The following is a 23,910-nucleotide window of genomic DNA, read 5'->3' as shown; positions in this document are numbered from 1 at the left end:
ATACTTTTACTAGGAATAAACCTTAATCATCCCTAATTTATTGATTTATTGATTTATTTTTTCAACCACGGTTGAAAATCACCACTCTACGAGGACAAGAATCTTTATTTGTTTTGTTACCTTCAGCAAACCAAGTGTCCAGGGCAAGGCTTGACAGAGCAGAAATCCACATGTAGAAACCTCTGTCTGTGGCAATCAGTACCAGGGTAGAAAAAACAAAACCGTGATCTGATTTCCCATGGCTAATGATCAGTTTTGGAAGTGGCAATATTGTCCAATTCTCTAAGTGAGATGGAAGAGCAAATGTGTTACGTGTAACTAATGCTTTCTGGGAAGGCATTTCTGGCCTGTGTTCCAGCACACACAGACCCAGTTACCCCACAGTCTGTACAAAGCTCGAGGCCTACCAGAGATTGTCCACGGTGCCTCCTCTTTCCTTTCTTCTCTCCAGTCTCTCTCCTTCTCCCCTGGAACAAATGGAGAACTGATTGTCTTTTATCATGGAAGAGGGAGAAAAATATCTATGTTTTTTTTTTTTTTTGAAGAGGCAGATTTTGGTTTTATTTCATGTCTATAGCATATACTAGTATGAAATATATTTCTTTAAAAATCATTTAAATTTTTTTTAAAAAATTTCTTTAATGATTTCATTCTCCAGGAAGAGCCTCAGCCTGGTCCACCCTACATGAACTCTGCTCAGTCTCCTTGCACTAACATAGCTCCTGACCTGTGTCCTCCCACGCCTGCCTTCTTATGCCTTGGCTGGGCTTTCTTAGTTAACCGCAAAGACAGAGAATTTAAATGTCAGATTCCTTTTGGATGCTTTGATCTTACTTTGTCATACCAGCTCTAAGACTAAAATACAGTTCAACTCTACCTAATGCTTCCTATAAAAGTGAATATGAGATTCAAGACTGGGTCTAACAGAGCAACGTTCAGACTCTGCTTGACACACCCTCAGCCCCTCATGACCCTGGGAATACTCTAGCTGACTGAGGTAGAGGCAAAGAAGGGGACTTGAATATTCATGACCAATTCAAGTCTTGGCTAAAAACAATTTTTTTTTTTTTTGAGACAGAGTTTCACTATGTCACCCTTGGTAGAGTGCCGTGGTGCCCCAGCTCTCAGCAACCTCAAATTTTTGGGTTCAAGTGATTCTCTTGCATCAGCCTCCCAAGTAGCTGGCACTACAGGCACCTGCCATAATGCCTGGCTGTTTTCTTGTTACAGTTGTCATTGTTGGTTAGCTGGACCAGGTCAGGTTCAAACCTGCCAACTTTGGTGTATGTGGCTAGCACTGTAACCACTATGCTATGGGTGCCGAGCCTAAAAACATTTTTATTTATTTATTTATTTTTTAAGTCTCACTCTATTGCCCAGGCTAGAGTGCTGTGTCATCAACTCAGCTAGCTCACAGTAACCTCAAACTCCTGGTTCAAATGATCCTCCTGCCTCAGCTTCCTGAGTAGCTGGAACTACAAGTGCCTGCCATGATGCCTAGCTAATTTTTCTATTTTTAGTGGAGACAGGGTCTCACTCTTGCTTCACTGGTGTCAGACTCCTGAGCTCAAGGGATTCTGCCTCAGCCTCCCAGAGTGCTAGCATGTACCAGGTGTGAGCCACTGCATCTGGCCTGGCTGAAGTTTTTACTTAATACCTTGTGGTGGGTCCTTCAACCTCTTTAGGCCTTAGCTTCCTCATTTATCAATCATGTAGTACCTTAGAGGCAGGGAGGTCTGTCTACAATGCTCACAGGACCTCTGAAAACTCTGTAGCACTACACAAGAGTATGGTGGTTTGAGAGAGAGGAGAATAAAACAGAAAATCTGTGAGGGTAGTATCAAAGAAAGGAAGGGTGGAAAGTTGAAAAAGGCAGGGTGGAGAGATGGAGCTACCAATAGCATGAGATTCCCCAGTACCATTGCTGGGCTAGGGTCAGAGCTTAGTTGACGACGTTGGTGGTTGGGTTCACGTGCACTCTGAACTGAACAGAGAACAGAGCTAGACATTAGACAGCCTTGACATTACAGGGGTCCTAAAACTTTTTAAACAGGCGGCCAGTTCACTGTCCCTCAGACCGTTGGAGGGCTGGACTATAGTTAAAAAAAAAAAAAAGCTATAAACAAATTCCTATGCACTCTGCACGTATCTTATTTTGAAGTAAAAAAACAAAACGGGAACAAATACAATCACACCGCCTCATGTGGCCCGTGGGCCACAGTTTGAGGACCCCTGCCAGCCTGGAGCTGTTCACTGGGAAAGGAAATCAATGTTCAGACTGATTATCATGACAACTACCATTTGCATGATTCTAATCTATAGGATCACTTGCAAAGCTTCTAAATCTTTACCTCATTTCTGGACAAGAGATAGGCTGTGAGCCCAGCTCTGGGTCAGGTCATATCTTCACACTTCCTCAAGCCACCAAAAACTTGAACCAGGTGGTGTGGTTGTACTCTTCACCAGGCCTCAGGAGCACACCAGGGAAGTGGGGCTGATTGACTGCATCTGGCCCATTCTGGGTCTCCAGGCAGAACCCTGAGTGCTTGAGATAGATGGCTCCACCCTTGCCCTTCAGTGTGCCTTTCAGGAAATTGCCCATGTAAAACTGGACCCTGGGCTGGGTGGTGTACAATTCTAGCACTCTCCAGCTTCCAGCATGATACACTGTTTCACAAAAATGCTTTTCTTTAGATCTCTTCAGACAGAATTGTGGTCAAAACCATTGAGGTGAAAGGCTTGCAGGTTTTTTCCAAGCTCCACTGGCTTTCTCAGGTCAAATGCAGTTCCTTGCACTGGAGCAACTTCTCCTATAGAAATCAGGGTTTCATCCACAGGCAAGTAAGTATCAGCCTCTATGGTGACCTCATGGTCATATATATTTGGGGAACCCTGGTCTGCCAGGTTGAAATAAGAATGGTCGGTCAGATTGACTGGTGTGGTCTGACCAGCCTGTGCTCAATAGTTGACCACGAACTCCTCACCATCCAGGGTGTACATCACCCAGACTTTTAACTGTCTAGGGTACCCTTCCTCACCATCTGGGCTGATTCTCCAGAACTCGATGCCATTTGACAGCTCCCGAGAGGTCCAGAGCACCTCATCGAACCCTCTGACTCCTCCATGCAGACTGTTGGGCCCATTGTTAATGGCCAGGTGATACACCTTCCCATCCATCTGGAAGATTCCTTTGGCGATTCGGTTGGCCACCCTTCCAACTACTGCTCCAAAGTAGGGCTGCTTTTGGAGGTACTCTTCCAACTCTGCAAAGCCGAGCATCACATCTGAGCCTCTTCCCTGCCTGTCTTTTACCTGCAGGGCTGTGATTGTGTAGCCCCAGGATATGATGTCCACACTGAGCAGGTCTGACTGCAGCTGGAACTTCTCCACTGTCCCTGCCCCTGAGGGTAGCTCTCCAAACACGGCTCTGCTACTGACACCATGGGGAAAGCTCAGAGTGTGCAGCTGCTCCTGGCTCTTCAAACTCCAGCTGCTAAGCTAGGAGGGACCCAAGTTTATCGGAGAAGGGGAATATCTATGGTTTTAATGACTCGGTAAAGGCCTTATGATTGGAATGAATATGTGTAGAAACAATACTCCCAGGATTGACTCCGTATATCTTGAATACCTTTAATTTGGCCAATGAGGGCACACTTACAATAATCATTATGTTATAAGGTATTTCTTTCTGCAAAAAAAAAAAAAAAATTGACATTTAGTATGCATGTGAACAGTACTTCTGTTGATCATAAATTGCAAGAAGGGTCTGGCTTAAAGGAGCTATGTCTGGAGTAAACCCCTGTATGAGACATGCTGCTTTGGACCCCCTGGACTGTGCATTCTTGATCAACACATGGCTATTACCTTCAACTGGGCAACACACAAACCAGTATAGCACATGCTGAAGCATTTTAATGAGGCCACAATCACTGGCCTCAGAATTGAGACTTTTCTTTTTAAGAGACAGAGTTTCACTTTATCACCCTCAGTAGAGTGCTGTGGCGTCACAGCTCACAGCAACCTCCAACTCCTGGGTTTAGGCAATTCTCTTGTCTCAGCCTCCCAAGTAGCTGGGACCACCGGTGCCTGCCACAATGCCCGGCTATTTTTTGTTGCAATTTGGCCAGGGCTGGGTTTGAACCCGCCACCCTGGGTATATGGGGCTGGCTCCCTACTCACTGAGCCACAGATGCCACCTAATTGAGACTTTTTTTAGGCATCATGATAAAGGTGATTTTAGGCTCGGCTGTGCCTGTAATGAGTTGCCTTACAAACATGAGACAAGACTCAGAGGCCTGCACTTGCATTACGATAAGGCTGTCTCTGACTTGTCACTCACTTCTGCCTCCAAACTGAGCTTCCCACTGCCCACCAAACTCTGCAATCATCTGTACCATTTCTGTTTCTAGCACATCCCAGTCTTACACTGCAGGACTTTCATCCTTGATTTTTCCTCTGTCTTGGTCATATTTTCTCAGATAATCAACTGCCATGTTCCATCCCCTCTTTATTACTCTGCGTGGTTGTCACCTTTTCAGAAAGCCACCCCTCCCCACTCTGCCGGTCTCCAGCTTTTGTCTCCCAAATGGCCAAGCTTTATGTTCTTCATAGATCTGTGGCTTGTATTTTTGGTGACTTAATACTTTTCTGTCTTTCCTCACCAGCACTGAGCACCTTGAGAGCAGGAATCCTGTGTCCTTACTGCCTGGTACAGTGCCAGATAGAGCCAAGACTCAGGAAAGGTTGTTGCCTAAGCCAAGGAGGACTTAGAGAGCAGAGGGAGATACACGGTATATGGTGGACACCAGTGGGCTTCCCTGGACACTCAGATCGCCTGGGATATCACAGAGGTGGGCACATAATGAATGGAACTTGGTATGTTGGGCTCTAAAGTTCTTTTATTGGCATATATCTATTAGAAATCTTGCTTAACTGGCAATTGAATTTCCTAATAATGATGATTAAGTAACACAAGATGTAAAAATGCCCTCTGAATCATCAAAGAAAATTAGATTATTTTTAATGCAGAATCCATGTTAGATGGATTTCCTAATTATTTGGAAACCTATGAGTCTCTATTAATCAGGCAATGTGATTAACTAAGGGAGCTTTTCTCCTGGACTAGCACAATAACACTGGATTCACTGTAATGTGACTGCTCAATGCCAGAAAGTCTGTAAAAATGTTCAGGAAGAAGCAAAAGGAAAATATATGTGAACTTTTCATAGATTGATATAAAAGCCAATTGCATAGAAAATTGGTACAAAAAAAATTTCTGGTCAGACTGGCCTTCAGAGGTTCATAGCACTTGTGATATCTGGTTCAAGGGCATGAAATTGCAGATAATGAAGACTCACTGATCTGTGATCACTCATAACCTCTTTCTGGGTTTTATTCTTTCCTCCAGTGAATTAACAGAGAAGATTCTTCAGAAGATCCTCATCAGGGAAGAATGGGCTGGGGAGGAAGAGGACACCATATTGACAATGCTGCAGGCTGTGCGAAAGTAACCAAATGCAACCTGCAGCTCACTCACTGGGTAGCAAGCCAGTCCATGCTTTTTACTTAAAAGTCCTAAAAATTAGAATATGAAAACTTTACTGTGAGAGATGGGCCAGCCAGGAACACACAACCAGCAAGGATCCAAGTCCAAATGGATATGGCAATTTGGTCACTGGGGTTTTTGTTCTACAACTGCAGCTTATGCCCTATAAATCTTTGAAACGATAGTAAGTGATATCTTACTGTATGAAGAAAAACTTCCTAAAGTCTCCAAATGACTTGCAGCAGTTTTCTTTTACAGTTGGGGCACTGAGGACATTTGAGAGGTAATAATGAGTTTTAGACCCCAATGCACTTAGGGTGGTGGAGAATGTTAACCACAGGGAAGAAGAAATTAGTAAAAGAAGCCACCTTCAATCAGAAATAGAGAGAACTTCTGCTCAGAAAATCCTGAGTGGAAAAAAGGAAATAAAGGGGTAGGGGAGTAGACAGAACCGTTCACCTACCTCATAATAGAAACATAAAACTCATCAAAGAAAAAAAAAAAAGAAAGTGCTTTCTTGGTTTCTGTCTGGCAAGTAAGGAGCTCGGAAGTCATTGCTCTATCCTAACAATAAGAAAAAAATCTGAAAACTGAAAATCAACAACTCTTCTTAGATCTATAAGAGAATTGAGATCACAGGGTGAACTGCTGTCCTAAACATTGAAGAGACAGATGTGACAGATACAGAAAATCACAATTTGCCAGAGCAGAAATCCACACGTAGAAGCCTGTCTGTGGCCATCAGTACAAGGGTAGAAAAAACAGAACCGTGATCTGATTTCCCATGGCTAATGATCAGTTTGGGGGTGGCAATATTGTCCAATTCTCTAAGTGGGATGGAAGGGCAAATGTGTTACGTGTAACTAATGCTTTCTGGGAAGGCATTCGCTTTCCTGATAAAAATAAACAGACTTGGATGGCATACTTTTGCTCTTTTACTTTCTTCTCTTCCTTTTATCTGTAACACAAATGAGATGTTTGCTCATGTGGAAGCCACATTGTGACTATGAGGCAATAGTAAGCCACTAAGTTTCAGGAATAAATGTAAGTAATCAGGGAAAAGGACAGTGGATTTCAGATAAATATTCTAGAGCAGCCGCATCAGCATTGGACTGTATTTCCCTTGCTTGTTGATAAATCTCTGTTAAAGCTCAGAATCCAAGGTTTTGGTTACATGCAGATAAATGGCAGACAAAGAGCAGAGACACCGTCCACCATTTCCTAGTCACATTCATCATCCTCTGTGCCAAACCTGCCCTTGAATGTGGATTTGAAGAAGGCATTTTGAAGGAGGTTTAATTTTACAAGATGTTCTTTATCTACCACTAGAGAGGTGGTTTACTATGTGTAATTACTTCTGCTCAAGTTCAGTATTACTTCATATATCTATGACCAGCTGATTCTACATTTGGGTTTACCCAGTGTGTAAAATAATGGTGGGGTTAGGTTGGTCCTGAAAGGGTATAGTTGACATTGCTGCTATTCTGTCCAGATCCACTTCAGGGGTAGAGCAGCCATCCCTGCTGCTACAAGCAGAAGTTGTTAACAGCTTACAGCTGTCTCTATCTCCAGAGGGTTTCCTCTCATCCAATGAGAGTCAACTCATTCAGAAATACACGGGAGAGTCTATGCCCTTTTCTAAGGGCAGCCCATAGTTAATGCCTGGCCTCTAAAGAGAACAAAAAGGGAAAGCTCTCTTGCCTCAAGGTCAACCAGCTCAGTTACTCCGTGCAAGCTCTAGAGGTCCCTGTGCAACGCAGGCGGGACACCAGCTGAGGCCAAATCATTGCTCACTTCTTTTCCCTGCCCTGCCCTTTATCCCTCCTTCCCTTTCTCCAGAGAGCTCTCCCACTATACGTCACTGGGACAAGAGCCCCTCCTTCACACTCTACTTCTAGAGAACCTGACTTCAGACATATTTTATAGAAAATTGACCCTCTCTGTTCCAATTTATAGGTTTCTATGGAGAAAATTTTAAGGTACAATCAATGGCATCACATCAGTGTTTTAACAGCATCTCTGAATAGTTGCCAATTCTGAAATAAATTGGTGAAAATTAGATATTTTCTACTAGAAAATTCGCAAAGCTAATCTTTATACAAGGAAGAAGGCCATTTCTCTGTGTGAATGGATGATTGTATGCCAAATCCCAGGTAATCTTGTGTTGCTCTGAATCTCCATTTTGCTTAAATGTTTAAACCACCTAGAAGTAGCAAACTCAAACTACGTAAAACATCTTTGCTTTGAGCCCTACTTTCATTGCTACCCCAATGAATAGCATAAAGGAACCGTAGATGAAAAGTAGTTTGGGATTGTCATAAAATTGATTTCAGGCTCTGCAGGGCCATGAACTAGCAGAGAAAGTTCTTTGTAATTTTAGCCAGGTGCCCAGAGGAAATTAATATGTAGATATGGGAAGCATAACTTGACTTCTAATACTAAGTCAAGCGCAGAGTTCTGGTGGCAGAGTGACTGGATAAGAGATTCTAATTAGGGGATGGGAAGAAAAGGAAATGAACATGCTCCCCTAAGCATCTGACTGAAGGGTGAAATTTCCATTCATTCATGTTGGGCATTGTAGTCAAAGGTGGTTTTGTTCCCTTCATCAGGGGAGAAGTATGAATATAGGCTGAGTTTAAATGTATTTTCTGTGGTGTTACCTATGTTTTCACTCTCTCTCTTTCTTTTTTTTTTTATTATGTCTTATTTCATGAGGATGTTTAAAATACGTTGATAAAATTGGTTTCAACTTTTAAGTTCTTTAGAAAACCAAATTAAGGCAGCTTTTCTCTTTGTGCCATTAACATTATTGGTATGCTTGTGTGGGTCAGATGACTCTGTATGTTCCCTTGTACCTATGAAGGATGTATTGTCCAAAGCATTTCATGACAGTAAAACCTCTGTATGCTGACCCGAGGGACTGTAATGAGCTGGCCAACATACAGAGGTGGTCAGCATAAGGAACAAGGCCTGCTGTGCTGATACATATATGTGGTACATGTCTAATCTGTGAAAATTAGGTCAACTTAAGGAGGTCATCAATGTAAGGAGGTGGTCAACCATGGAGGCTCTACTACTTTATTTTTTTTTAACATAGGCACATATTTTTTTTTCCTTTTTTTCTTTTTTATTGTTGGGGATTAATTGAGGGTACAATAAGCCAGGTTACACTGATTGCATTTGTTAGGTAAAGTCCCTCTTGCAATCATGTCTTGCCCCCAGAAGGTGTGGCAGGCACCAAGGCCCCACCCCCTCCCTCCTTCCCTCTCTCTGCTTTTCCTCCCAGCCCCATGACCTTAATTGTCATTAATTGTCCTCATATCAAAATTGAGTACATAGGATTCATGCTTCTCCATTCTTGTGATGCTTTACTAAGAATAATGTCTTCCACTTCTATCCAGGTTAATATGAAGGATGTAAGGTCTCCATTTTTTTTAATAGCTGAGTAGTATTCCATGGTATACATATACCACAGCTTGTTAATCCATTCCTGGGTTTGGCAAGTATTTTAAAGCTCCTACTATACCCAAAGCTCAGTGCTAGACTTTTCGTGAGATGACTTCACAAGGGAACAAAATGTACAAAAAGAACTCCAGATCAAGAAATAGCTATGCATTAAGAGACAAATATATTGGGCATGGTGATCAAGAAAGAGATATGTGTTAAGAGACAAACATATTGGTCATGGTGGAATGTGCCTGTAGTCACATCTGTTTGGGAGGTTGAGGAGGGAGGAACAATGAAGCCTAGGAATTCATGGTTACACTTAGCCATGACTATGCCATTGCACTCTAGGCTGGAAGACACAGTAAGACCTTGTCTTAAAAGGAGAGGGAGGAAGAACCAGCATATGAAATGCTTTGAGAATTAAGAAGAGAGAAGGTTATCTTCAGCTGCAGTGACCTCTGTAGGAAAAGGTACCAGATATATGAAATCATTATCATGGACATCATGGTGGACACTATTAAGTAATTCTGCATGTTAGTAGAGGTAGCAGGGCTATGTTTCATAAATTAATCTCTTAATATACTGGAAAAGCACTGGAAACTTTTCACAAAGTCTTTGAAAATTCAAGAGGTATTTTCCAGAAAACTTTGGAGACTTTCAAAAAATGACTCACTAAGTGGAAAACTCTCTTAAAAAATCTCAGGGGACAAAGTCCCAGGGAAGAGTAGTTTTGAAGAAATTTATTTATTAAAAGAATGGTTTTTCCAGCATCGTCAAAGTGAAGAATTTTATTTTCAAAAGTCAAAGTTTTCAGCATGATGAGTTTTAAAAATCATCAAAAACAAAAAGGGGGTGCTTGCTTAGGCAGCACATATACTAAAATTAGAACGATACAGAGAAGATTAGCATGGCCCCTGCACAAGAATGACACGCAAATTCGTGAAGCGTTCCATATTTAAAAAAAAATAGGGGAAAAGAAAAATTATGTAGTCATATCTCATGTCTGAGTCTCTGACACATTGAGAAATGAGAGGAATAGGGAGAGAAAGAAAGGAAGAGGGGAAGAAAGAGGGGTAGAGGGAAAAAGCAAGTAAGTACAGATTTACTAATGAGTTTAGAGATGACCTCATGTTCTTATAGCTAAACGTATTTTCAAAAAGAAAGGAAAAAATCTTTCACTAACTTGAAGATAAAAACAAGGTACTTTTTTTTTTTGTAGAGACAGAGTCTCACTTTATGGCCCTCGGTAGAGTGCCGTGGCCTCACACAGCTCACAGCAACCTCCAACTCCTGGGCCTAAGCGATTCTCTTGCCTTAGCCTCCCAAGTAGCTGGGACTACAGGCTCCCGCCACAACGCCCAGCTATTTTTTGGTTGCAGTTTGGCCGGGGCCGGGTTTGAACCCGCCACCCTTGGTATATGGGGCCGGCGCCTTACCGACTGAGCCATAGGCGCCGCCCACAAGGTAGGCATTTAAAGGAATAAAAAATATAACAGATACCAGAAATGTTTATATTTACTTTCTGTTTTTGAGTTTTGTTACGGATTTTAGGGGATTGTGTCTTGGTTATGTGTACAGATGAGCTTTGTTTTAAAACAGAAAAAAAGGAGTTAAAAATACTCTTAGTACTCTATGCTGATATATTAGTTCTTTATCCATCATCTACTTATTGGATATCTCCCATGTTCCAGACACTGCGCTAGATGTCAGGGGTATAGACATATGGTTAAGGTTACCAAGAAACAAATACATTTCTCCAATATTAATAATATCTGGCACAATATATGTTTCATATACTCTAGTAAATGCCTTACATTGCATTTATCAAGATGGTGGGATCTCTCTATCTTGGTGGGATGCTATTATCTTAGTAGGTGAATAAATAGGAACTCACAGAAATTATATGACTCACCCAAGATCCTTTCTGATGAGGTGAGGCATCTAACCATCATGTTATTTATGTATTATTTAAAAGCTATTCTAGAGTCTATTATTGTTTTTATAAAAGAAATGAGAAATTCTGCCTGCTTAGAATTGGGAGCTTAGGGGAAGGAAGATAATTTGTTAAGGGTCCCCAGCACTGGGAATATTTAAGAAGAATGGATTGATGGGTCACTGAGACAACCTGTACAGAAGCATAGCCTCAGGAGCAAATAGCAGTTAGCTGGGAACGGAACACTAAGTAATTCAGGAAGAGAAGCAAAAGAGAAATCTGAAAAAGGAATCAATATTCCAGTGGGCCTGGTGTGTCTTTCTTGGGTGTCTGAAAAGACATTAGTATTATTAGGGGAGGTGGTATTTTTGGACAAGTTTCATAAAAGCAGACCTTGAGACAAGGACTCAAATGCAAATGATTTTTTAAAGAAAATACTCCCAAGAGAAACTGGCTGAGGAAAGAGGGACAGAGAAAAGAAAGAGGCCAAACAAGGAAGAACTATCAGGTAAAGTCTCAGTCTCAACCTGAAGCCAAGTGGGAGCTCTGGAGCATAAATTACATCTCAGAGAAAGTTTTGCATAAAAGCAAACAATCTGTGATTCCTACACCACCAGTCAGTCATTAGTTATGAGATGTCCCAGAAAGATATAAATTCCCATAGATTTTCAGTTCTCTGTAAATATGAGTAAAGCAACTTTAGTAGGCCAGTGGTGAACTTCTAAAAAAGGGCACAGAACCCAGTCATTTATCAGCAAAGTAGGCAGCAACTGCAGGGTGGCAAACAGCTCATCAATGTCTGCTACAGGTGGTGATTCCATAATTCTTTTTAGAACAGAGGAACTGTTCAATGACATTGAAGCTCTTCAATTGAAAGACATTAAAATCTCCAAAGAAAAGTAGTCTATTTGGAGGAGGCGGAGCAAGATGGCAGCCGAGTAACAACTTCCTTGCATCTGGGCACCGTGAGTCTGGGGAGATAGGACTCCAGGCATCTCTGGCTGCTGGGATCTGCCTATCATCACCCCTGAGAGGATACAGGGAGTCAGCGAGAGACTTCTGGACCCCAAGAGGAGGACTAAAACAGTGGAAAACCGGCAAGTGGTCGCGTGTGTTCAATCCGTCTAAACCCGCCCGCAACTGTAAGTTCAGTAGCAGCGAGACTGCAAAACAGAAAGGCCTTACCTGTGAACTGTTTTGGTGTCTTTGGACTTGGCACTCAGCTGAACTGCCTTGGGGAGAGCCTGAGCAGGAGTGCAGAGTACTTTGGCCTTTGTCTAGGGCCCCAGTCTGAGCCGCTGAGCCAGACGGAGCTAATAGTGTTTGGCTCTGGGTCACAGGCAGACATTGTGAGCCATCTGCCCCAGCAATCTCCGCCCTCAGGGTCGCAGAGCTGGAATTGGGTGGGACCTGGTAACCCAGCGACCAAGTAGCCTAAGGGCGGGGTCTGAGCTGCCTTGCAGCCCTGACCCTCAGGGGCAGAGGGAGACCAGTTTTGACACACAGGGTAAGTGGATAGCCACTTCAGCAGTGATTCCAGCGACAAGCACTTCCCTGAGAAAGCTTCTGCTCAGTAAGTGAACAAGTTCAAAGTGACTTTTAAGTGGGCTGAAGAGAGATTTAGGGTGTCTACCTGCTGGGATTTGAGAAACTAGCAGTCTCCAGTCGTATCAGAACTGTGATTAACATCTCATACCCCAGAAGACCACGTGTTGCCCAGACAATATTCAATAACATATACATACTGCTTTGATTTTGGTTGTGGTTTTTTTTTTTTTTTTTTGGGTTTGGTTGTTTTTTTTGTTTATTTTGATGTTGTGGATTGTTGTTTTTTAAGTTCAAGCTTCTCCATACAGATCTTTTTTCTTTCTCAATTTTTCTAGTTTAATTATAATTTCCCATTGCTGCCTATTTCAATAATTAGAACTTTATTTTTGTTAGTGTTTCTACCGCTATTATTTGGTTTTTCCAGCCAATTTTATCCTGTAAAGTTTTCTGTTTGTTTTTTTTGGTTTGATTTATAGCATTTTGGTCTTTCCTCTCTACTTGGTGGAGGTGGGGTACTGTGTCTGATCAGGTTAGCAAAGAGCTGCTGACCTCAAGGGAACCACCCAACTGGGCACCCCCAGAAGGTGTTATTTTTTTTTTTAAGGTTGTATCAAAGTACCCTACTGTACACCTATATTTCTCTGTCTCCCTTTTTCTGTGCCTCTCTTCTTTTTGTCAATATTCCTTTTACCCACCCCCTCTCCTTTCTCTATTTTTCTTTTTTTTTCCTTATCACTCGGTCCTCCTTTCTTTCATCCCTTTTTTGCTCTTCAACCTTCTCACCCTTCTGGTCCTGTAACCCTTAGTCCACAGGCATGAGAACTTAAAGAGCAAGAGGAAGTGAAAGGAAAATTAGGGCAAGGAAACAGATAAAAGAAATCACCCATGAGGAAGAATCAGCAGAAACCTCCAGGCAACATGAAGAACCAGTCCAGAACAACCCCGCCAAGGGACCATGAGGTAGCTACTGCAGAGGATTCCACCTATACAGAAATGTTAGGAATGACAGAAAGGGAATTTAGAATACACATGTTGAAAACAATGAAAGAAATGATGGAAACAATGAAGGAAACTGCTAATAAAGTGGAAAATAACCAAAAGGAAATCCAAAAACAGAATCAAATCAGAGATGAATGATATGAAGAATATAAAAAGGATATAGCAGAGCTGAAGGAAATGAAACAGTCAATCAGGGAACTTAAAGATGCAATGGAAAGTATCAGCAACAGGTTAGACCATGCAGAAGAAAGAATTTCAGATGGTAGAAGACAAAGTTTTTGAGATAACTCAGATAGTAAAAGAGGCAGAAAAGAAGAGAGAGAAAGCAGAACGTTCCCTGTAAGAATTATGGGACTTTATGAAGCATTCCAACATACGAGTTATAGGAATTCCAGAAGGGGAAGAAGAATGCCCCAGAAGAATGGAAGCTATAGTAGAGAATATTATAAAAGAAAATTTCCCAAATATCACCAAAGATTCTGACACACTGCTTTCAGAGGGATATCGGACCCCAGGTCGCCTCAACTCTAACCACGCTTCTCCAAGACACATTGTGATGAACCTGTCCAAAGTCAAGACAAAAGAAAAGATTCTGCAAGCTTCCAGGAGTAAGCGCCAGTTGACCTACAGGGGCAAATCCATCAGAGTGACCACAGACTTCTCTAATGAAACTTTCCAAGCAAGGAGACAATGGTCATCTACCTTTAATCTACTTAAACAGAACAATTTCCAGCCCAGAATTCTGTACCCTGCTAAGCTAAGCTTCAAAATTGATGGAGAAATCAAATCATTTATGGATATACAAACATTGAGGAAATTCGCCAGAACAAGACCAGCTCTACAGGAAATACTTCAACCTGTTCTGCACACTGACCACCACAATGGATCAGCAGCAAAGTAACATCTCAGAAATTAAAGGACAGAACCAAACCTCCACACCGATGCAAAAGATAAAACTAAGCAATGGACTCTCACCAAATAAGACGAATAGAATACTACCACACTTATCAATTATTTCAATAAATATTAATGGTTTGAATTCCCCACTGAAGAGACATAGATTGGTTGACTGGATTAAAAAACACAAGCCATCCATTTGCTGTCTGCAAGAAACACACCTGGCTTCAAAAGACAAATTAAAGCTCCGAGTCAAGGGTTGGAAGACAATTTTTCAGGCAAATGGAATTCAGAAGAAAAGAGGAGTTGCAATCTTATTTTCAGATACATGTGGATTTAAAGCAACTAAAGTCAAAAAACACAAAGATGGTCACTTTATATTGGTCAAGGGAAAACTACAACAAGAAGACATTTCAATTCTAAATATTTATGCACCCAATTTAAATGCTCCCAGATTCTTGAAGCAGACCTTACTCAGTCTGAGCAATACGATATCTGATAATACCATCATAACAGGGGACCTTAACACTCCTCTTACAGAGCTGGACAGATCCTCTAAACAGAAATTAAACAAGGATATAAGAGACTTAAATGAGACCCTAGAACAACTGTGCTTGATAGATGCATATAGAACACTCCATCCCAAAGATAAAGAATATACATTCTTCTCATCTCCCCATGGAACATTCTCCAAAATTGATCATATCCTGGGACACAAAACAAATATCAACAGAAACAAAAGAATTGAAATTTTACCTTGTATCTTCTCAGACCATAAGGCACTAAAGGTGGAACTCAACTCTAACAAAAATGCTCAACCTCACCCAAAGGCATGGAAACTAAACAATCTTCTGTTGAATAACAGATGGGTGAAGGAAGAAATAAAACAGGAAATCATTAACTTCCTTGAGCATAACAACAATGAAGACACAAGCTACCAAAACCTGTGGGATACTGCAAAAGCAGTTTTGAGAGGAAAATTCATCGCTTTAGATGCCTACATTTGAAAAACAGAAAGAGAGCACATCAACAATCTCACAAGAGATCTTATGGAATTGGAAAAAGAAGAAGAATCTAAGCCTAAACTCGGTAGAAGAAAAGAAATATCCAAAATCAAATCAGAGATCAATGAAATTGAAAACAAAAGAATCATTCAGAAAATTAATGAAACAAGGAGTTGGTTTTTTGAAAAAATAAATAAAATAGATAAACCATTGGCCAGACTAACGAGGAATAGAAAAGTAAAATCTCTAGTAACCTCAATCAGAAATGATAAAGGGGAAATAACAACTGATCCCGCAGAGATACAAGAGATCATCTCTGAATACTACCAGAAACTCTATGCCCAGAAATTTGACAATGTGAAAGAAATGGATCAATATTTGGAATCACACCCTCTCCCTAGACTCAGCCAGGAAGAAATAGAGCTCCTGAACAGACCAATTTCAAGCACTGAGATCAAAGAAACAATAAAAAATCTTCAAACCAAAAAATGCCCTGGTCCAGATGGCTTCACTCCAGAATTCTATCAAACCTTCAAGGAAGAGCTTATTCCTGTACTGCAGAGATTATTCCAAAACATTGAGGAAGAAGGAATCTTCCCCAACACATTCGATGAAGCAAACATCACCCTGATACCAAAACCAGGAAAAGACACAAAGAAAAAGGAGAATTTCAGACCAATCTCACTCATGAACATAGACGCAAAAATTCTCAATAAAATCCTAGCCAATAGATTACAGCTTATTATCAAAAAAGTCATTCATCATGATCAAGTAGGCTTCATCCCAGGGATGCAAGGCTGGTTTAACATACGCAAGTCTATAAACGTTATCCACCATATTAACAGAGGCAAAAATAAAGATCACATGATCCTCTCAATAGATGCAGAAAAAGCATTTGATAAAATCCAGCATCCTTTTCTAATTAGAACACTGAAGAGTATAGGCATAGGTGGCACATTTCTAAAAATGATTGAAGCTATCTATGACAAACCCACAGCCAATATTTTACTGAATGGAGTAAAACTGAAAGCTTTTCCTCTTAGAACTGGAACCAGACAAGGTTGTCCTCTGTCACCTTTACTATTCAACGTAGTGCTGGAAGTTCTAGACAATACGATTAGGCAAGACAAGGAAATAAAGGGAATCCAAATGGGAGCACAGGAGGTCAAACTCTCCCTCTTTGCTGACGACATGATCTTATACTTAGAGAACCCCAAAGACTCAACCACAAGACTCCTAGAAGTCATCAAAAAATACAGTAATGTTTCAGGATATAAAATCAATGTCCACAAGTCAGTAGCCTTTGTGTACACTAATAACAGTCAAGACGAGAAGCTAATTAAGGACACAACTCCCTTCGCCATAGTCTCAAAGAAAATGAAATACCTAGGAATATACCTAACGAAGGAGGTGAAGGACCTCTATAAAGAAAACTATGAAATCCTCAGAAATGAAATAGCAGAGGATATTAACAAATGGAAGAACATACCATGCTCATGGATGGGAAGAATCAACATTGTTAAAATGTCTATACTTCCCAAAGCCATCTACCTATTGAATGCCATTCCTATCAAAATACCAACATCGTACTTTCAAGATTTGGAAAAAATGATTCTGCGTTTTGTATGGAACTGGAAAAAACTCCGTATAGCTAAGGCAGTTCTCTGTAACAAAAATAAAGCTGGGGGCATCAGCATACCAGATTTTAGTCTGTACTACAAAGCCATAGTGCTCAAGACAGCATGGTACTGGCACAAAAACAGAGACATAGACACTTGGAATCGAATTGAAAACCAAGGAATGAAACTGACATTTTACAACCACCTGATCTTTGATAAACCAAACAAGAACATACCTTGGGGGTAACACTCCCTATTCAATAAATGGTGTTGGGAGAACTGGATGTCTACATGTAAAAGACTGAAACTGGACCCACACCTTTCCCCACTCAGAAAAATTGATTCAAGGTGGATAAAGGACTTATATTTAAGGCATGAAACAATAAAAATCCTCCAAGAAAGCATAGGAAAAACACTGGAAGATATTGGCCTGGGGAAAGACTTCATGAAGAAGACTGCCATGGCAATTGCAACAACAACAAAAATAAACAAATGGGACTTCATTTAACTGAAAAGCTTCTGTATAGCTAAGGAGACAATAACCAAAGCAAAGAGACAACCTACACAATGGGAAAGGATATTTGCATATTTTCAATCAGACAAAAGCTTGATAACTAGGATCTATAGAGAACTCAAATTAATCCACATGAAAAAAGCCAACAATCCCTTATATCAATGGGCAAGAGACACGAATAGAACTTTCTCTAAAGATGACAGACGAATGGCTAACAAACACATGAAACAATGTTCATCATCTCTATATATTAGAGAAACGCAAATCAAAACAACCCTGAGATATCATCTAATCCCAGTGAGAATGGCCCACATCACAAAGTCTCAAAACTGCAGATGCTGGAGTGGATGTGGAGAGAAGGGAACACTTTTACACTGCTGGTGGGACTGCAAACTAGTACAACCTTTCTGGAGGGGAGTATGGAGAAACCTCAAAGCACTCAAGCTAGACCTCCCATTTGATCCTGCAATCCCATTAGTGGGCATCTACCCAGAAGGAAAGAAATCCTTTTATCATAAGGACACTTGTACTAGACTGTTTATTGCAGCTCAATTTACAATCGCCAAAATGTGGAAACAGCCTAAATGCCCACCAACCCAGGAATGGATTAACAAGCCATGGTATATGTATACCATGGAATACTATTCAGCCATTAAAAAAAATGGAGACTTTACATCCTTCGTATTAACCTGGATGGACGTGGAAGACATTATTCTTAGTAAAGCATCAGAGGAATGCAGAAGCATGAATCCTATGTACTCAATTTTGATATGAGGACAATTAATGACAATTATGGTTATGGGGGGGAAACAGAAAGAGGGAAGGAGGGAGGTGGGTGGGGCCTTGGTGTGTGTCACACTTTATGGGGGCAAGACATGATTGCAAGAGGGACTTTACCTAACAATTGCAATCAGTGTAACCTGGCTTATTGTACCCTCAATGAATCCCCAACAATAAAAAAAAAAAAGAAAAGAAAAGTAGTCTATTAAATGATGACAGCAACACAGGCAGAGATGAAATTCTGTTTTCCATAGAATTATAAGAGGTCAAGACAAAAGTAAGAAGCTTAGAAATTATCCAACCTGATGACTATTTGCAGATGAAGAAACCACAACCAAGAAATGACCTTTGTCCATGTAATCAGTAGCAGAGTCAGACTAGAATCCTTTCCTCCTAACTCAAATAGAGCCTATTTTAATCTCAACACTTTCCATCTCACACTTGCAACTTTGCCGAAACATTCTATTCAAGCCCTAAGTTGGAAAAAGACACTTTTTTTAATTGTTGAGGTTTTTATTTATTAATATTTACTTGTTGTCCCTTTGCTGTCAGCTTAAGTACATTTCCTAAGCTCCCCTTGCAGTTAGGTGTGGCCATGTGGCTAGATCCTGGGATATAAGGAAGGGTGACACTTCCAGAAGCACCCATTCCAGGCCTTCCAATAAAACCATCCAGGTGGCTATCTATGCTTTCATGTTCCATAGTCTGGTTGTAATAGAGAGAGCTCAAAGGATGTAGAGAAAAACAGGTCAACAAGGAAAGACCTTGGATGCTTGGGATAACTGTTGGGTAACCCCTTCTTCCCCAGCTTAGTTAATTATCCTGCACTGAACTATAGCATAAGCAAAATAATAATAATAATAAATATTCGTGTTGCATAACATGAATGCTATTGAGTAATAGCTTAAATTGGGGGGTTATTTACTACAGCAGTTAACCTGCCCCAATATGTGGTATATAAAATTACTGTGATTGTTCAAACCTTTAAAGCATCTTTGGAACCACTCTAAGGCACCACACTAATACAGTAAAAAAGCCAAAGATAGATAGAACATGTTCCTTTTCTAAAGTGCTTCCCTACATCAAAGCAGGAAATGAAAGACATGAACAAATGAGAGTAAGTCAGGACAAAAAATGACATTGGAATTAGAAGCAGTACTTGAATACTTCTAGTTACATGAATCATAGAAATCATAGACAAGATGGCAACTCACCTGCACCTAGAAGGATTGATCAAGATTTTGATAAATTAAGATACTAGAGCAAGGGTGCTTGATGTGGTAGAAATGGCTTGAACAAAAACAGAATATGGGTGTCCTTGTGAGATAAAAACCAAGGAGAATAATAAGACAATGACACCTAATTTTAAAAGAACATTGAATTTTAAAATATGTGGTTGAATCAGCTGGCTGTTCCTGGGTAGCAAACAACTCTAAAATGTAGAGACTTAAAACAACTATTTGTTATTTCTTACAGTTCTATGGTTTGCCCAAGAGTATAGCACAGCCTGATATGGGGCCCTGTTTCCCCAAAAATAAGACATCCTCCGAAAATAAGACCTACTTACAGGAAAGATAAGACGTCCCCTGAAAATAAGACCTAGCCCATCTTTGGGATCACACCTTAAAATAAGACACTGTCTTATTTTCAGGGAAACAGGGTATATACTTGGCTGGTCTTGACTGGGCTGCCTCACGCATCTGCATTCAGCTAAAAGGTTAGCTGTGGGCTGGCTGATCTTTGATGACCTCAGCCAGGGAAAATTGTCACTGATATTTGTCTCTCAATTAGTCTACCATGCTATGGTAACCTGGTAGTATTTTTATACTGGAAGCAGGAGACGTAAGAGAGAAAGCTGAAATGCACCAACACTTTTATAGACTCTGCTTGCATTAGATTTGCTACTGTTCCATTGCACAAAGAACATTATATAATTGAACCCAGCATCACTATGTGAGGGTGTTACTGAAGGATGTGGATAGAGGACAGTGTGGGAAATTGAACTACTAATGCCACTGATAGCCACCATTGGTATATACTCAAAGGTATGAACAAATGACTCTAAAACTAGAACTGTCTGTATTCAGTTACCAGATCTGAAATTTTCCAGCTGAGCAATCTTGAGCATGGTATTTAAACTATTTGTGCTTCAGTGTCTTAATATAAAAAATGAAAATAAAAATATCACTTATATCATAAGATTATTTGATGATTTAACAATTTAATATATATAAAGTGTTTATAGCAGTGCTGGACACATGTAAAGTTCTCTTCATGTAAATTTGGGTGGTCATTCCCAGGTTGATTTTAGAAATTTAGTGAGTGTGTTTCCATTTGTGTACCCAAGGAGGAAGTGAGAGGTGGGAAGATGAAGTGTCCTAGGAAGAGATTTCCCCAAATACACCAATTTTCCTTAAGCTCTTCCTGATTACAATGTTAGTTCCTTTATTGGCTGGTGACATCTTTTCAGACTATCAAAGCAAAAATGGCCCTGGACAGAGCTCAACAGGCAACGAGAGTTTTATTCAAAGTTATTGTAATAGGGGAGAGAGGCCCGAACTAAGTCTGAATTCAATTTGACTTAAACAAAAGATGAGGGTACTTCTAGGGCTAGGAGTGGAGAAGGGGATAGCAGAGGGCATCTAGGTTTGCTAATTGGCCTTCTGTCAAGGAAAGGGAAGCTCTTCCCTCAAGGTCAACAAATCCTCTCCCATTTTTATGATAGAAGGTAATTTTACAACTTGGAAGTTAGGCTTTTACCATCACAGAGAATTAGGGGATGGAGGTCCATCTTCAAAGCTCACCATATTTCAAAGAGAAATCATGCTTCCCTGATCCCTAGAAATAACATTCCTGGTTTGGAAAACTGGCAAGAAGTTTTTAAAAATTTTGCATTTCAAAGAGACCATGGAAGATTTACAATTATGATTTTTACAGAGTAAATGCTCTAAGAAAGGGGAGGTCTGGGGTCTAGAGTCAGAAGAAAGCCTGCCTAAAGTTAAGTGAAGCTGTGGGGAGCACTAAGGCTTTCTTGGTCTGGACCATCTTTTAGAGTTTCTGTGTAATTTACCACTTCCGCCTTAAACATAGGAACTAAAAGCACAAGATTCGATACTTAACCAGCCAGTAACTTTGTATTTAACAACATTTCTAGTGGGATTTTAAGTCTGTAGTGAGTTACTGCTGTAGACACTAAATGGGGCCCTGGTGAATATTCAAAAGGCCTACTTCATAGCCATGGATACTTTAAACAAAAAATTTTCCATGAATTAAAAGGAGAGCATTTAACATTTTTTGGAGCCAGTGGCATTAATCAAAACAATGAGCCAAAGGAAAGAAGAGGCATTTAAAATTTCTATAACATATTTTTATGTTTAGTTTGTAGTGCATCTATACATTCTTTTCTCAGAATAACATTTCTTGGAGCATATTTTTATTTGGATCTGGTGGTGCAGATGGTAGAGGGAAGTGTGAGTCCCTTGGGGTGCTGAGAAAATGAGAGGCTTGGGGCTGGAATATAAAATGAGGAAGAAGGACTGATTTAGATGGTTGAAGAAAAAAGAAATAAAAAATGCTGATGAAATCTAAAGGGAGAAAGAAAGATGCATTAAAGAGTAAAGTGGACATTATGTTACGTGTATTCAGATCCCCATGGAGTAGTTCCAGTGGGGATGGGCAAGTACAAGATCAGAACCTCCTAGAAGGGCTGGGTGTATACCACCTAAGATAAGCCAAACACTGGGTTTTAAGTGATGTAGACAAAAATGGGTAGGACTTGGAAGGGTGGTCAACTATCCTGGTATGCCCATCACTAATCTTTTCCAAGGAAGTAAGATTTTTCAGTGCTAAAACCTGGAAAGTCCCTGAAAAACTCGGACAGTTGATCACCCTGGAATGGTAATTTTCAGCTTGTGTGTTATGAAAATTTTATCATTAATTAAATTATTTATCATTATTTATTATTATTAATTATTTTATCATTAATTAAATTATTTTCAAAAGCAGTTTGAAGCACAGTAAGTGTATTCCTTATTTTTTTTTTCTTATTTAGGATTCATCGAGGGTACAAAGAATTAGGTAACACTGATTGCATTTGTTAGGTAAAGTCCCTTTTATAATTGTGTCCCACCTCTAAGAAGTGTTCCATACACCATGACCCCCCAAACTCTTCCCTCTTTCCTCTCCTTGCTCCCTTATTCCCCTGCCTTCTTGCCATATATTAGGTCATCTACTGCCTTCATATTAGAATTGAGTACATTGGATTCTTGCTTCTCCATTCTTGTGATGCTTTACCAAGAAGAATGTGTTCCACCTCCATCCAAGTTAATACAAAAGATGTAAAGACTCCATCTTTTTAATGGCTGAATAGTATTCCATAGTATATGTGTATATATCACAGCTTGTTAATCCATTCCTGGGTTGGTGGGCATTTAGGTTGTTTCCACATTTTGGCAATTGTAAATAGAGTTGCAATAAACAGTCTAGTGCAAATGTCTTTATGATAAAATGCCTTTTTTTTCTTCTGGGTAGGAGGTCAGTAGTGGAATTGCGGGATCAAATGGGAGGTCTAATTTGAGTTCTTTGAGGATTCTCCATATTTTCTTCCAAAAAGATTGTATTAGTTTGCAGTCCCACCAACAGTGTAAAAGTGTTGCCTTCTCTCCACATCCGTGCCAGCATCTGCAGCTTTGAGACTTTGTGATGTGGGCCATTCTCACTAGGCTTAGGTAATATTTCAGGGTAGTTTTGATTTGTGTTTTTCTGGTGATTAGGGATGATCAGTACTTTTTCATGTTTGTTAGCCATTCATCTTTCTTCTTTAGAGAAGGATCTATTCCTGTCTCTTTCCCAGTGATATATGGGATTGTTGGCTTTTTTTTGTTAATTTGAGTCCTCTATAGATCAAACTTTCGTCTGAATCAAAATATGCAAATATCTTTTCCAATTCTGAAGTTACACAGTAAGTATATTCTTTTTTAACTCTTTTTTTTTTGATCAACATGATTTAAATGTGCTGCATGTTTTTTTTTTTTGATTAACATAATTTAAACCTTTAACTATAGGTTCAAGTGTGCCATGAGATAAAAAAAGTTGAAAAACACTATCCAGAACTTTAGATGAAGGTTTCTGTAATTCACTGTCAAAACCATCCTGACTAATAAGGTAGAATACTTTCGTGGTCAAATTGGTCAGCTTTCAAATGAAAATCACCTCATGAGAAATTTGGGTATAGATTTTTGCCTTAACACCTCACCCTCAAACCAATTTAGTTTTGACAAGAATATGAATGAGGATTCTAAATGAGGGGTAATAATTTTACGAAATACAAAATGGCATATTTAATAGTCTCTATTAAAAAAAATAAAGTTTCATGGAAATTCACCCGTTTAGAAAAAGGCCAAATCATACCTTAATTATGCCGTATCCTCATCTCTCTGTGAAGGTACACACAAAAGCTATTAGGAAGGTTTTACAGTTGCATATACATTAGTTGCTAATGTGTTGTTTACCACCCAATTCCCCATTCAGAGAGTACCATTCTCTAAGGCCTAACTTTCAGTTTGGGCTTTCCACAAAGGACAGCCAGAGAATATCAGTTTATTTGGAGGTGAGCCCAGGAAGCA

General features: G+C 40.1%; 1 non-coding gene and 1 pseudogene across 1 annotated transcript; one reads left to right on the top strand and one right to left on the bottom strand.

Annotated features, from left to right (window-relative positions):
• Positions 1-2,388: 2,388 nt before the first annotated feature.
• The window catches only part of LOC128573477 (galactose mutarotase-like), a 72,437-nt pseudogene continuing 50,915 nt past the window's right edge, over positions 2,389-23,910 (bottom strand).
• Positions 9,845-9,951, top strand: LOC128574290 (U6 spliceosomal RNA). Its single transcript, XR_008376667.1, has one exon. It is a non-coding gene; the product is annotated as a U6 spliceosomal RNA (small nuclear RNA).

This window comes from Nycticebus coucang, chromosome 21, assembly GCF_027406575.1.
Source record: "Nycticebus coucang isolate mNycCou1 chromosome 21, mNycCou1.pri, whole genome shotgun sequence".
NCBI classification, from domain to species: domain Eukaryota; kingdom Metazoa; phylum Chordata; class Mammalia; order Primates; family Lorisidae; genus Nycticebus; species Nycticebus coucang.
The sequence above is the reverse complement of the archived record's forward strand: the minus strand, read 5'-3'. Positions and strand labels throughout refer to the sequence as shown.